The sequence below is a fragment of the Suricata suricatta genome, chromosome 6, assembly GCF_006229205.1.
Source record: "Suricata suricatta isolate VVHF042 chromosome 6, meerkat_22Aug2017_6uvM2_HiC, whole genome shotgun sequence".
NCBI lineage: Eukaryota > Metazoa > Chordata > Mammalia > Carnivora > Herpestidae > Suricata > Suricata suricatta.
This window is the reverse complement of record NC_043705.1, coordinates 68,181,397-68,196,570: the sequence shown is the minus strand read 5'-3', so window position 1 is coordinate 68,196,570 and position 15,174 is coordinate 68,181,397. Positions and strand designations below refer to the sequence as shown.

Genomic DNA, 15,174 nt, shown 5'->3' with positions numbered 1-15,174 from the left:
ACACCTTGATTGTAGCTCAGGGTGACCTATGTCAGACTTCTAATATACAGAGGTATAAAATAATACATTAGTGTTGTTTTTAAGCCACTGAATTTGCAGCAGTGTGTTACTGCAGCAATAGAAAATTTAGACATATATTAAATCCTATTTCCTAAAACAGTGCTTATGTATCAGTAAACTCGCCTTATCCAACTGAATGTTGTATCCTCCTTGATCCAGCATCTTCAGAATCCAGTCCCATATGCACTTCCTTTGCTCTTACCTGTAAGTGTTGACTAAGCCTTGCAACTCCTTCATGGCAGTCCCTTTCCTCTCTTAGGATGCCGAGCACTTTTCTGGATAGGGTATACTGTGGCTTAACCCCAGTTATTGAGGTAGTGCCAGAAGTGGCAGTGAGAGTGGGAGTCAAGGGAGCACATGTTTTCTGGCAAAAAGCAGTGGCTTCTCCTTCATCTTCAAGCATGCACTAGCCTTTAACTCAGAGGCATGGGCTACATCTGCAGGTCTTGAAGGTTCAGAGGAATCTGGGGACTTAAAAGATATAGATGCCTCCACTCTTTGTCTCAGGGTCCCACTCCTTGTGAATTAGTGACCTAACCCCACATGGTACATCTGAGAGTCCAGCTTTCTCTGGAACTCTACTTATATCATAAAAATATTGGGCCTAGGCCTTAGATTCTTTTGCCTTCCTGCTGCAGAAGGTGAGAGCATCTTTACATGCTGCTATGGAAATTCTCTGGCTTTCACTGTTAGTCTCCTGTAGAGTAATCACTCTTAGCCTTTCATTTGTTTTTGTTTGTTTGTTTGTTTGTTTTTAACAAAGCATCTGTTGCCCTTGGAAATGGCCATCCCCTATAATCCTTAAACAATAGACTTTTCAGTGTCAATACATGTACCTGCTGGTGAATTCCTTTCTGCCAGTATATATTTCTGATTCATTATTGCTGAAAGTTTTTAATGGTTGCACTGCTACTACATGCCAGTGTTTGTCAGTGTTCCACCTACGACAGGCTTTGAGGTCTTGTTGCCAGCTAGCAGGTGAGCAGGTAATTCATTTCCAAAATTTCTACCTTAGGGTCATATTTTTCAGACCAGTCACTGGAACCAGCTGTCATAGATCAGATTCCCTTAGAAGCAGATTGATGGAAAGATGAGCATAATGATCTAATGAGCCAGTAGATTTACTGGGGATTATTTCAGGACAAACACCTTTAGGGACTTGAAGGAATCATAGATAGTCTTTAAAGGGAGTCAAAATAGTGTTCCCAAACTGGGGTAAAGGAGCTAGGCCCTTATTCCCCAGCACTAACTAGCCATATGAAGTAGTTGCCCTCCAAGAAAGAGGCATAATCTTGGGTATGGTGGTTCTCTTCTCCTGAAATCAATGACAGGAGAAAGGTGTTTGGCTTCAATAACTGTCAGCCACCAACACTCAGAGCAAATGGGGGTGTGAGTTCTTCAGTTTTGTGGAGTGAGGGTTCAGAGTACTGGGCAGCATATTACAGTAAAACCACCACCATGACTGTATGTATTCATAAATAGTGTGCTGTTCAACTGGAAATATTGAACAGCAAGCACAGATGCAGTTATGTAAGGAAAGGAAAATATTGTTAGTTTAAATGAAAGTCCTTGGTAGCAGATAAGCTAAACAGATACTTTGGATTGTGCTCTGACCTAGACATTTACAATAGCTCTTGTACAGGAAAGTCAAAGAACAATGTTGTCTTGAAAAATATGACACTCCCTAGTTGGAGCATGTAACAGAGAAAAATCAGCAGAAAAATGGCTAAGGAATGTGCTGCTCACTATTTCCTATTTCTCATCTTCCCATGATCTGCCTCTAGCTTGTACTTTAGCGAAAACACGATAATTTTGTGAGGTATATTCAATGTGCTCAGCTGAAACAGCAACAGAGCATGAAAAGGAGACAAAAATCCCATCCACATATGGTTAGAAAAAGACAAATCCAAATAGAAATCTAGGTCTGGGTCGTTGGGTCATTATGTCTTAGGATGATGATGAAGTGGTAGTGGGGGTCATGGTGATGGCAGTCCTCAGCATATCTGGCTCTTAAGTCCCACCACTGCTCTCTGATCTGATTGCCCATTGCATCTGATGTACACCTATCATCCTGGAACCTGGCTTTGCTATTTTCTTTTGAAGACTCCTTTTGTCACTTTCTTAAATTATTTCTTCTATTTCCTGTAGTTCATGTTTTCATCTTTCTTAGTTTCTTAGTTTGAAGAAGCACATCTTCCCGTTGTTTCTTTAGAAGAGATACTATTTTTTTCATCTTTGTGTATTTGAAAAAGATTTCCTCTTACATTTATATGATAATATTTTGGCTGGGTATAGGATTATAAGTTGGATATTATTTTCCTTTTGAATTTTGAAGACTTTATCATGCTCTTGATTCTCCTGTTGCTATTGAAAAGTCCAATATTGTTCTGAATCCTAATCATTTAGTTTTCTGTCTTGAAACTTACAGAATCCTCTCTTTATTTTTGAGTTCTAAATTTCACAGTGATATGCTTCTGTACAGATCTCATTCATCCATTATACTGGGTATTTTGTCAGCCTTTTCAGTCTACAGCTAGTGTTCTGAAAATGTTCTTAAATATTTTGTTGTTGATTTCTTCCCTTATGCATTTTTTTCTTTCTAGAACTATTTTGGATGATGAATCTCTTAGACTTATCATTGGACTTTCTACTTTTCTATTTTTTATATTTTTTGCTTCTAGATTTCCTTAACATAATAATCTAACCCCTCTATCAATTTTTCCAGCTGTTTTGCTCTTAATTTAAAATAACTCTTTTTATTCTTTGAATATCTCTTTTTAATAGTACATTTGTCTTATGTAGTTTTATCTTCTATGATCTCTCTCAAGCTAATGGCAGTATTTTTGGCATTTTCCTTTTTCATCAAAGTCTCAGTTTCTTCCAAATTGCTTTTTTCTATTTATTCTGATGTCTATATTTTGTATTATAGGCTTTCCTCAGGTGTCTAATAATGTGGGGGTAGTTAATATTTATTAGTGGGAATTAAAAGGTAATTGGAACCTCTAAGCATATTAGTGAGACTTATTGATATTTGAGCTTCACTGTAGGCAATAGGAGTAGTCTAGTTGTTGGCAATTTTCTACCATGCCCACCCTTACCATTTTTTTTTAGTGTTGGAATTTTATCCAGTTTTATTGAGATACAGCAATTATGTAAGCTTAAGGTATACAGCATGTTGATTTTATATACATATATATTGCAAAATGATTACCACAGTAAGGTTAGTTATTTATAAGCCTATTCATCAGCTTACTTAGTGACTTTTTTTTTTTCCAGTGGGGAGAACTTTTAAAATCTACCCTTCTAGCAACTTTCAAACATACAATATAGTCTTATTAATTAAAGTCATCATACTGTTCATTACATTCCCACAACTTATTCATCTTATAACTGGGAGTTTGTACCCTCTGACCACCTTCACACATTTCCCCACCCTCCAACTCCTGGCAACCATCGATTTATTCTCCTTTTTATGAGTTTTGGTGTTGTTTTTTTTTCTTTTTTTAAGATTGCACATAAAAATGAGATCACACAGTATTTATCTTTCTTTCTTCTCTCTGCTTTCCTTCAGTTCCAAGTTACTTAGAAATGTATCCCTGTACTTTGGAGAATTTTGTATCATAAATGGAGTGGATAGTCAGCTTTCCTCATGGCCAACTTGGGATTTTACTTTCTCAGATCTGCTAAATCAGTTACCATTCTTCTTTCTGCTCTCCATCTTCCAAAATCTCCCCCTGTTTCTTACTAGACCTTGTGGATTTGTATTTGTTAAAAAAAAAAAAAAAAAAAAAAAAAAAAAAACAGAGATGCCTGGGTAGCTTAGTCAGTTAAACATCTGACTTCAGCTCAGGTCATGATCTCCCGGTTTGTGGGTTTGAGCCCTGCATCAGACTCTGTGCTGACAGCTCAGAGCCTGGAGTCTGTGTCTCCCTCTCTCTCTGCCCCTCCCCTACTCATGCTCTGTCTCTCTCAAAAATAAACATTAAAAAAAAACCCTTTTCCTGTAATTTTTATGGGGCTTGGAGAGTTAATGCTGTCAGACATGGATGTTTAATTTGCTGTTCTAAAGCTGGAACTAGATCGCAAGGAGTTAGAGCAAAGAAAAGTCACTAAGCTTTCTTAAAAAATTAGAGAGTAACTAATTTAAACCTTCAGGCCATCTGACTCTGTCACAACTCATGAACTCTACCATTATTTCTTTCTTTGGTCAGCTTTATTGAGATATAATTTATATACTGTAAATTGTACTAATTTTAAGTGTAGAGTTGGCTGTGGTTGATTAATGTATACCATTGTTTAACAGTCACCACCATCATGGTAGAAAATCATTTGCATCACCCCAAAAACCTTTCTCTTGTGTCCTTTGGCCGTCAATTTTCTCCCCCCTCCCATTTTTAACCCTACCCACTGCTAATCTACATTTTAATATCACAGTTTGGGCTTTTCTAGAATTTCCCATCAATCAAATCATATAATATGTAGCCTTTTGTGTCTAGCTTCTTTCACTTTGTCTTTTTCTTTGTTATAGATGAATAAATGGCAGAAAATTAATAATAGATCTTAAGCTAGGTTCACTTTCTCATAAGGTAGCAGAAGCTATTCAAGAAAAGAAGAACATGTTTAACTTTCATAAAATAAGCTTTTTCATTTCACAAAGAGTCTTTTTTCATGTGAACCTGTCCCACAGTCCATGTTATCTGTATAAGCAATACTTTTGTCCTTTTTTTTTAAAAGCTCTTAACCATTTGGTTCATTGCTATAAAGAGCAATAACTTTGGCTATGCCTACATAGAGGGAAGGATATTAAATGTATTTCAATGATGCAGTATACAGTAATTGAGATTACATATAAGGCAGGGGGCGGTGCTCAGACTACCTAGGTTTGAACACTGGCTCTGCCATATACTAGCAATTTTCTAGATTAAGTTTCTTAACCATTCTTTGCCTTTGCATCTGATCATGCAGATAATAATAGTACATACTTCATAGGATTGTTGTCTGGATTAAGTGAGTTACTATTTATAAAGTATTTAGAACTGTGCCTGCCTCAACATGTGCTTTAGAAGCATTATTATGATTGTACTATAGATTCCACTAAGAGATGAAAGCCTAAATTTTATTAGAGTGAATAGAATCACTAGTGTTTACTTTATTGGAAATGCTTAGGAGCATAGTTTTGGAATCTAAGAATCCTAACAGCCCTATCTGCCTTCCATTCCAGGTTACCCCCATTTATTGGTAATTGTGGCACAATCCTAAAGCATTTTGCACCATTTCCATAAATAGTGGGCTGTAAATAGTTAGGTTTTTTTTTTTTAACCAACTTCTTGACAGTTAATTGTTGTTTCAACTTTATATTAAAGCAGACTAACAAAAACTGGAAAAAAAACAAACAAGGTTGACATCAGCCCAGTATGACTTAACAGGATAGGTAGTTCAGATGCCAGGACTAGACAGATTGGCTTGCAGTCTGACAAGTTGTATCACATCAAGCAAATTCATTACTCTCTAGAAATTGGGATATTTAGAGCATCTATGTCATAATGTGATTATCAGATTAAATGAGGGAGAGCATATAGCTTGTTCAAGTGGTAAATGTCCTAGTCAAGATATGGGGATAGTTTGGGCTGGGGTAGTCAGCATGGAAATTAGAAGTTTATGGATTCTAGAAACATTTTGGAGGATAAATTCAATTGGATAAATTGAGAGATAGGAGAAGAGGAAAATGTCAAGGATGACCTCTAGATTTTTGGCTTGAACACCTGGGTGGGGTGGAGGTACCATTTAGCAAGATGAGAAAACCAATTCAGATTTTGCTTTTGGACATGCTAAGCTTGAGATATGTGAAATTCAGATATCTTTTATACACTTCTGAATACTGATCCTTTCTTTTGTCAGTTATGTTCATTGTGTTCATAGCCATTTATAATTTATTAATGTAGCCATATTGACAAGTAACATAGCCTTGTATCTGTCTTTAAGATTGATAGCTGTCAATAATATCTTGACACCTAAAATGTAGGCAAAAGTTGATAACTTCAAGATATCTCTAACTTATGGATTCTTTTGTCTATTTTCATTATATTTAAGATTGAATGGTAGGAAATTGCCACTTTTTAAGGTCAAAAATGTCTAAATATTGGTAACTTCATATGAATCAACTTAATATTTAAAAACAAAATAAAGGTGCTTTACTTTGAAGGTGTTTTTATTGTATGTATGCTGTACCATTAGTTATTATCCATTTATACATACCCCTAGTCCTTTAATCAGTGGTAAACACAAAAACATACTTTTTAAAAGATCACACATTTAAAATATGCCAAAATGAAGATAAATTTTTAATCCAAACTATTTAAATGGATTAAAATTAAAATATATCTCATGTGAAATACAATGTATTCTACACATAGCTGTTTTTATGTTTGTTCTGTACTAGTAAATAATTTGTAATTTGTTCATGTACACAGTTCTTAACAGAATCATCTAAAAGTTTAAAGCTAAAGCATATAAGCGCTTTGTGTATATCTTTCTAGGTTAGGGTCATATGGTATTTGTGTTTCATTTCTTCTAGAAGGTTACTGAACTGGCCAGTTCCTAAAAATGTTAATTTTCTTTCATTTTGTACCAGTTGCTACCAAAGTTGGGTGCAAGATGGTCATGTACATTTTGCATCCTCAGAAATTCATTTGACTTGGGTTATCTACCTCCATTTAGATTTCATGGAGATAACATTTTATCTAATGAAAAGTCTTAGCTTTTTAAAAGAAAGAATTTTGATTTGTAAATTTGGCCATAAAAATGTATAGAAGGTATAGATTTCATATTAGTGTTGTTTCTCCAGTTGATGTCTTCCATGTAAAAAACAAATCAGCGATAGTGCTCAGGAATGCTGGGGAGGGGGTAGGAGTGTATGTATGTGTGACATGTGACTCAGCTGAAAGTGGTGACATGGGTGTATTCTAGTTTAAAATCAAAACTGCTAGATTTTAGTATATATAATTTTCTTAGTAAGTACACTTACCAGTATAAACACAGAAAGATATAAAGTAAAATAAAATAATCTTAACATTTTTATTTTAAAATTGGACATTTAAAAAAATCTTCAGTTTATGAATTTTCACTTTATTTTTCTTAAAATCAGTTATAAGTTTAAAGTATATATTATAGGAGCATTCATTTTATAACTTTGTAGCAACAGGTTAGCTGAAAAAAAAAATCTGTCAAATTTGGCAATGGTTCAGAAAATATGTGAACCTGTCACTGTAAGCAGTCTCAAAGGGCGAAATGCTTTACAGGAGCTAATTAACCTTAGAAAATAATTACACAAATATGCAAATGTTGTTTAGATAATTCCATGTGTTATCAGCTCAGGTAGTCCATCATAAATGCAGACTTTGCAGTGCCTCAATAGTAGAATCTGGCATACGTGATAAGGCTTTGGTTACTGCATCACTTCTGTTTGGCATTTAACAATTAATGATGGCAAGAGTACATCAGGAAATGCAACCTGTACTCTGAGTACAGCCCAGTTCCACAGTGTAAATATCCTGTGCATTCTGCCACCAGCAGACTCTAATTAATAGATTTACTTCTTTTCATGTGCTTCGTATGTTTGCATATTCTAAAATTAAATTTAGATTGAAGTTAGTACAAAATGGACTCTGATATGATGGAGAAACCTATTGAACAGATTTAGTATGTTTGCATTTCTGTAATTGAAGCATATTACGAAAGTCTTTTCTTATTGAAATCTGTTTAGTTTCAAAATACATTATGGTAATATGCACTGTCCAGATTATGATTTGTAAATAGGTAATGGTTGTGGACAGTGTGGACTGCACATTGGAAATAACACAACTTTTTTACCTTACAATAGCATCACCACATTTATAAAATGGGGATTTTAGTAATGTAATATGTTAGAAATATATATTAAAAACCACTCTCAGTTTATTATTTCCTGTACTACCATAGGAGGCAATAAATATTTGGCAGGATTTGTTAGTATCTTAAAATGGTAGGGATCTGGCTCTCTTGAAAAGTGAATAGTAAAGTGCTATAATTTTGTGAAAGCCTTGGGAACTAGTTACATATGAAAGTCAACTTTTTTATAGCCAAGATTTTTCTCCTTTATCACCTGTTTTTTAAATGATATTTTTTTCTTTAAATTTTTAAATTCCAGTTGGTTAACATTCAATGTAATATTAGTTTCAGGTATAGAACTTAGTGACTCATCACTTAAACATATAACACACAGTATCATCTCAAGTGCCGTCCTTAATACCCGTCACCCATTTAACCCATCCCTCCAGTAACCTTCACTTTGTTCTCTATAGTTAGGAGTATGTTTCCTGGTTTGCCTCTTCCCTCCACCATGTTCATCTGATTTATTTCTTAAATACCACATATGAATGAAATCTTATGGTATTTGTCTTTCTCTAACTTACTTCACTTAGCATAATACTTTGTAGCTCCATCTATGTCATTGCAAATGGCAAGATTTCATTCTTTTTGAAGGTTGAGTAATATTCCATTGTATATATGTATAAACCACATCTTCTTTATCTACTCATCAGTCAATGGATATTTGGGCTCTTTCTGTAATTGGGCTATTGTTGATAATGCTGCTCTAAACATTGGAGTGGGTGTGTCCCTTGGAATCAGTATGTTTGTATCCTTTGGATAAGTACCTAGTAGTGCAATTGCTGGGTTGTAGGGTAGTCCTATTTATAACTCTTTGCGGAATCTCCATACTGTTTTCCAGAGTGACTGCACCAGTTTGCATTCCCACCAGCAGTGTAAGAGGGTTCCCCTTTGTCTGCATCCTCGCCAACATCTGTCATTCCTGTGTTGTTACTCTTAGCCATTCTGACAGATATGAGGTAGTATCTCATCATAGTTTTGATTGTATTTACCTGATCATGAGTGATGTTAAGCATCTTTTCATGTGTTTATTAGCTATCTGGATGTCTTCATTGAAAAATGTCTATTCATGGTTTCTGCCCATTTTTTAACTGGATTATTTGTTTTTTGGGTGGATATGTTTGATATGTTCTTTACAGATTTTGGATATTGACCCCTTTAACCGATATGTCATTTGCAAGTATATTCTCCCATTCTGTAGTTGCCTTTTAGTTTTGTTGTTTCTTTCACTCTGCAGAAGCTTTTTATCTTGATAAAGTCCTAATAGTTCATGTTTGCTTTTGTTTCCCTTGCCTCTGAAGACATTGTCTAGTAAGAAGTTGATACAGCCAATGTCAAAGAGATTACTGCCTCTGTTTCTTTCTAGGATTTTGATCCCTTTCCATCTCACATTTAAGTCTTTCATCCGTTTTGAATTTATTTTTTGTGTATAGTGTAAGAAAGTGGTCCAGTTTCATTCTTTTGCATGTTGCTGTCCAGTTCTCCAAACATCATATGTTGATAAAAAAAAAATATTTTGAATACAACTGTTTTTTAATTGTAAGTCACTAGACCTTTGAAAATAGGAATTCACACAACATCATTAACTTTCTTATGAGGATTCAGGATCACTGTTTTTCCTGCTATTGTTCTTTATATGCAGTACTGCTCCCATTTTGCTCAGTTACAATAGTTCTAGACTATTGCATTGTACATGCTCTAGTAATTTTTTGCATTTTTTTCATTTCTTTAGCTACTCCCAAACTTCAGCTATCTTAAACCTTACTCTTAAATCTATTTGAAATAACTCTTCTAGTTTACTGCTTGTGAATGTGCAGTGGTTTCAGACCAGATATTAGAATGTTTAGATATGAAGACCCCGCTCAGATGCTGATTCCCCTTAAGAAGCCAACAGTAGTCATTCAGTAGAATTTTAAATGTCTTTGCTATTCACTTGTTTTATCACAAAAAGAATGTACTTTGTAAGAATTTTTGAAAGTTTAGAAAAATGTAAAGAAGCTAAATATAGACAATACTAATAATTCCACTATCCATAGGCAGCTCAGCTGCTTTTCATATTTTTTATTTCTTCTATTCTTTTTCATGCCTTTTTATATAGTGAAAATTATGCCACTTACTAGGTAAACTGCATGTATCACTTTATAAGTTCATTGAATAGCTACATAATATTTCCTTAGATAAACTATAATTTACTTAAATCTTTTTTTCTATATTTATTGGACATTTAAGCTTTACCCACATTTTTGCTTTAATAAATGAGACAGTGATGAACATCTTTAAACATCAGTTTTTTGCCACTTTGCAGATTCCTGAAATAGAGTGTAAGTACTCCTTTGCCTTGGTTTTGAAACCATCTTCATAACATTTTGTCAACAATATTGTTAGTTATTCTTAAATGCCTATAGCATGCCTTGTATTATACTTTGTATCCAAAAGAGAATCAAATTGTTAATACTCTAGAAGAAAGGGGAAGCGACAATGGCAGATTAAAGAAATAGCAGGATAGAGAAGAACCAATCAAATAATACAGGATTCAGTTTAATAGTAGAGGTGACAGGTAACGTTGAACCAATAATATTTTGTGGTAGTTTTAAACATAGGCAGGATAATAATTCATGTAAAAACATGTGTTCTTTCCATATATTTCTTGTAAGATGTTGTGGGTCAAAGGTTAGCAAAATCTTTTCCCCTTTTACATGAGATCTGACCTTCAGTTAGGTTTCTACCCCTATAACCTTGAAATCTTGATAAGATGGTATCTTAAGTTGGATTTCGCAGGAACAGATTCTGAAGGTGCATGCAGGAAGTTTGTTGGGGAGTTCTCTTGGAATCAACACCTGTGGGGGAGTTTAAAAAATAGAATTTGTCTGAAGCAGTTGAATTGCAGTACAATCAGACAAAGACCTCATCTAACTCCATTGGTGATCTCCGGATTTGGTATGGCTTTTCAGAGATGTCTTGCCTTGAGGCAAGAGAGAGAGCCTGGATAGATCCATGTCATTTTGGTCAGTCATTGGGTATAAGTTGCCTCAGAGAGGGGATACTGGGAAGCATACCATAATAGCATCCACTCTAAGTGACCAGTTGCTAGGGCACATTGCCTATAGTAGAAAATGACCCCTGATTGGTAAACTGCTTCTGGATTAGAAGGAATAACAAATATCAGAGCTTTGATCTTCCCTGAGGGTAGAACTTCTATAATTGGGTATGTCCCTTGCAGACAGGGATCCTGGAAGCAATGCCTATGGAGTTGTTGCAAGAGGTATTAACTTCTCTGTGGTATAAGACTGTCAAGGCAGGGATAACTCTTGTATCTGCCCAAAGTGAGTCTGATTTTTTCACACTCGAACTAGTATTCCATGGTCCAAAGACAGTAACTCCTGAAAGACCATCTGATCTGCTACAGGAGCTTCTGCAAAGCTCCCGCTTAAAAGGAATGGCTGGTGCTACCCTGCTGGCAAACTGTGACTCCTACCCTGTATCTTTTTTGGATCAATAGATGTCAAGCATGGCCCAGAATAGTCTTGTGTAACTGTTTAGTTGTGAGTATATATGGCCTCCTTAACTAGGTATCGTAGACGTTTTTTTCAATTGGGTCTCACTTTTTAGAACATTTGGTTTTAAAATCTAAAGGTGGAGAGACATTTGATAACCTTAGAATCAGGCTAAAAATGTTTGAGTACTTGGGCACATGGATACTTGAGGTTTCTTTTTCCTACTGCTGACGGGCCACTATTACAGATATTGTCTCCATAGACGGAGAAGGAAAGACTCAGCTATGATACTAATCTCTGAAATCTGTAGTGTTATTTGTGAATAGTGGAAAGAACTGTTGTTTCTTAGCTCCCCTTCCATCATTGATGGGTCATTTGGGCCTGGTTGGTAGTTTCCCTCATATCCTGTGAGTCACAAAGTTTTGCCGATTCTTCCTTTGTAATGACTCATTCCATCCCTTCCTTTCCATTCATTCTACTATCACCCTGAGTAGTAGTCTTTATTACTCATATGTGAATAACTGAACTGCTACTTTGGATGTGTTCTGTGCCTTTTATGTTTTGCCTAATATGAGCTGCGTCATGAGAACTCAGACTGAATTTCATGGTAGAGTTTTGTTTGGGGTTTTCAGACCACAGCTCTTCGTTGACATACAACGGAGTTCCATCTCAATAAACACTTTTGTAAGTTGGGGAGCACCTGGGTGGCTCAGTTGGTTAAGCGTCTAACTTCAGCTCAGGTCATGATCTCGCGGTTCATGAGTTCAAGCCCCATGTCAGGCTCTGTGCTGACAGCTCAGAGCCTGGAGCCTGCTTTGGATTCTGTGTATCCCTCTCTCTGCCCCTCCCCCACTCACACTTTGTCTCTCTTTCTCTTTCAAAAATAAATAAACATTAAAAATACAAAACCCTGTTGTAAGTTGAAAACTTTGTAAATCAGCAATGCATTTAATGCACCTAAACTACTGAACATCGTAACTTATCCTTGCCTACTTTAAACATGCTAGGAACACTCACAGTAGCCTACAGTTGGGCAAAATCATCTAACACAAAGTCTATTTTAAAATAAAATGTTGCATATCTCATATAATTTATTGACTACTATACTGAAAGTGAAAAACAGAGAGGTTGTGAGCGTGTAGAATGGTTGTGAGTGTATTGGTTGCTCACCCTCGTGATTACGTGGCTGCCAGAGCTGTGGCTCACTGCCACCACCCAGCTCCATATCGTACAGCGCATCATGAGCCGAGGAAAAGGTCAGAATTCATAGTGCAGTTTTTACTTGCTTTCATACCATCAAAAAGTCAAAAAAGCATTAAGTCTAACCACCGTAAGTTGATACCATCTGTATTAAAGTATAATCCAAATTTTCCTGGAGCATGAATACAAGGTCCCTGGAAATAATGAGAAGGAGGCTTGAAAGATCGGTTTAGAGAAGATGTTGGCCAAGAGTTCCAGGTTCTTTGTAGGCAATTGGAACCATTCCAGTAAATGACTTTTTCGGGCTGGAGAATGGTTGATCAGGGCCAGGCTTCAGGAAGATTGATCTGGCAACACAGTAAAGGGAAAAACTAGAATAAATAAGAATAGTTGAGAATCTTGTAAGAAGACCCAAACTGAGAGGGGAATCGAAGGGATGGGACAGATTGGATTTCAACAGTGTAAAGGAAGAGTTGGTGACTGTGGGAAGACAGCATGGAAGACCTCGCTGAGATCACATTGTACGGATTTATAATGGGCCCATAGGACTGGGTGTCAAGACATTCTGCCAGGAATAGAGAAAATAATACTCCACACACACTACTGCCTCTTTTATCTTTACGCGTTAACACCCTCATGAACTTGCAAACACATTAAAGGCCAGAATTGTGACTTACTTCTTATCCGTACCCCTCCATTTCTAGCTCAAAGCCTAAGGGGACAGAGTTAATCTCCTGTATGTTTTTATTCTCTCCACATAAAGGGTATTTAGAGCCATTGCAGTTATGTAAGATTGTTAGGTCTGCCAGCTGTCAACAGTAGAACCTCTGTTATCTTTCTTCATATTTTATTTTTATATTTCTTTCATTGTAAGATATAAATAATTAGGGCGACCAGGTGTGTGTGTTTTCTCTGGATAGTCCCAATTTAGACCTGTTCTCTCAGTCAATACCTCATTATACCCTTTTTTGTTCTCAGAGATTTGAGTAGAAAATTCTATGGTCACTCTACATACATGTACAGAAAAGTGCTAAGATTGTATTAGTAAGTTTAACTATCACTATAAAGAATACACCTGTGTAAATACCACTCCATTCACTGCCAGCCACTAAAAGTCTATTTCCTGTTTACAACTATCTCTTTTCCTTAGAGTTAACCACTATGCTGATTTTATGGTGACCATTTTCTACTTTTTAAACTAATGAAAGGTAAATTATGAAGCCAAAAATGCCTTACATAGTTTCCAATTATTATTCTTTTATTTATTTTATGCACATTAAATATGGATAATTTCATATGCACATTGCCAGTAGATATCTTTACAGTATATTTGTATTTTAGTATATGACTGAAGGTTGTAAGCAGTCAACCTGAAACAATGTGTTATATTTTCATTATTTATTTCTTACGCTAAGATTCAATGAACAAGACATAGCTCTTGGCTTCAAGACTTTGATAATCTAACCAGCAATAACAGTAAAAAGTATTCAATGCAATAATGGCAGCATGCATGAGATATTGCTGTAGGACATTTCCCAGCCTTGGGGGTGATCAGGAAGACTTTTGATATATGATGAACTCTTGTTTTATTTTGAAAAACAGAAATTATGCAGGTGAAGATGGTGGGCGAAGTGAGGGCAGAGCCCAAGAGTTACTTTCCAAACAGAGGGTATAGCCCAGAGAAAACAAAGTTCGGCACAGTCAGGAAGCTGGTCCCCTGAGGTTGGAACGCAGACAGCGTTCTTTGTGGTCTCTGGTTAAGGGGAAACGGTGTCCTTTTGGTCACCTTATATTGCAGAGCAGTGGTAAGAGATGCAGCTGATGGTAGAAGCAGATTATGAAAGGTCTTCAATGTCACACAGAGTTTGAATTTGATCCTGATGGCAATGAATCAGTTTTGATGGGTCTATAAGCAGGGACTTAGTAACATGGCAACATGTTCATATTTGATTTTTAAAACGTTATTCTTACTACAGAATTAGAGGATAGATGGGCAATCCTAAAAATAGTACAACTGGACTGGAGACCATTGTAGTCATCCACTTGTGAAATGATAGTGGTTTGAGCTATGCCAGAGGAAATGAGAAAAGAGAGAAATTGATGCATTTAAGATACAGCTGGAGGCATCAATGGGATTTTAATGATTGTTTGAATATATATGTGGAGCTTGAGCAAGAGAGTAATAAAAGATGCTCAGATTTTGACTAGAGATGTGGAGCAAAGGCAGCGACATAGGTTTGTAGAGAGAATGTCTAGTGCAATGTTGGATTGAGTTTGAAGTATCTGTGGGACATCCAGAAGGAAATCCATCAAGCACTTGAATATGTACAGGTTTGGATCTTTGAAGAGAAATTTAGGTCACAGAATGACACCAGGGAACAATGGCTTCTAGGTGGCAAGGAAAGTCATATTGTGGACCTTAATATGACACTATAAAATTTCTAATCTGGAAAATATGAATAAATTGTGTTCATTGCCTAATATCAGGACAGTT

At 36.0% G+C, this 15,174-nt stretch overlaps 1 protein-coding gene across 7 annotated transcripts in view; it reads left to right on the top strand.

The window, feature by feature from the left end:
- FAM172A (family with sequence similarity 172 member A) overlaps nucleotides 1-15,174 on the top strand; it is a 407,295-nt gene that overhangs the window by 220,828 nt on the left and 171,293 nt on the right. The gene's annotated exons all lie outside the window — the stretch shown is intronic.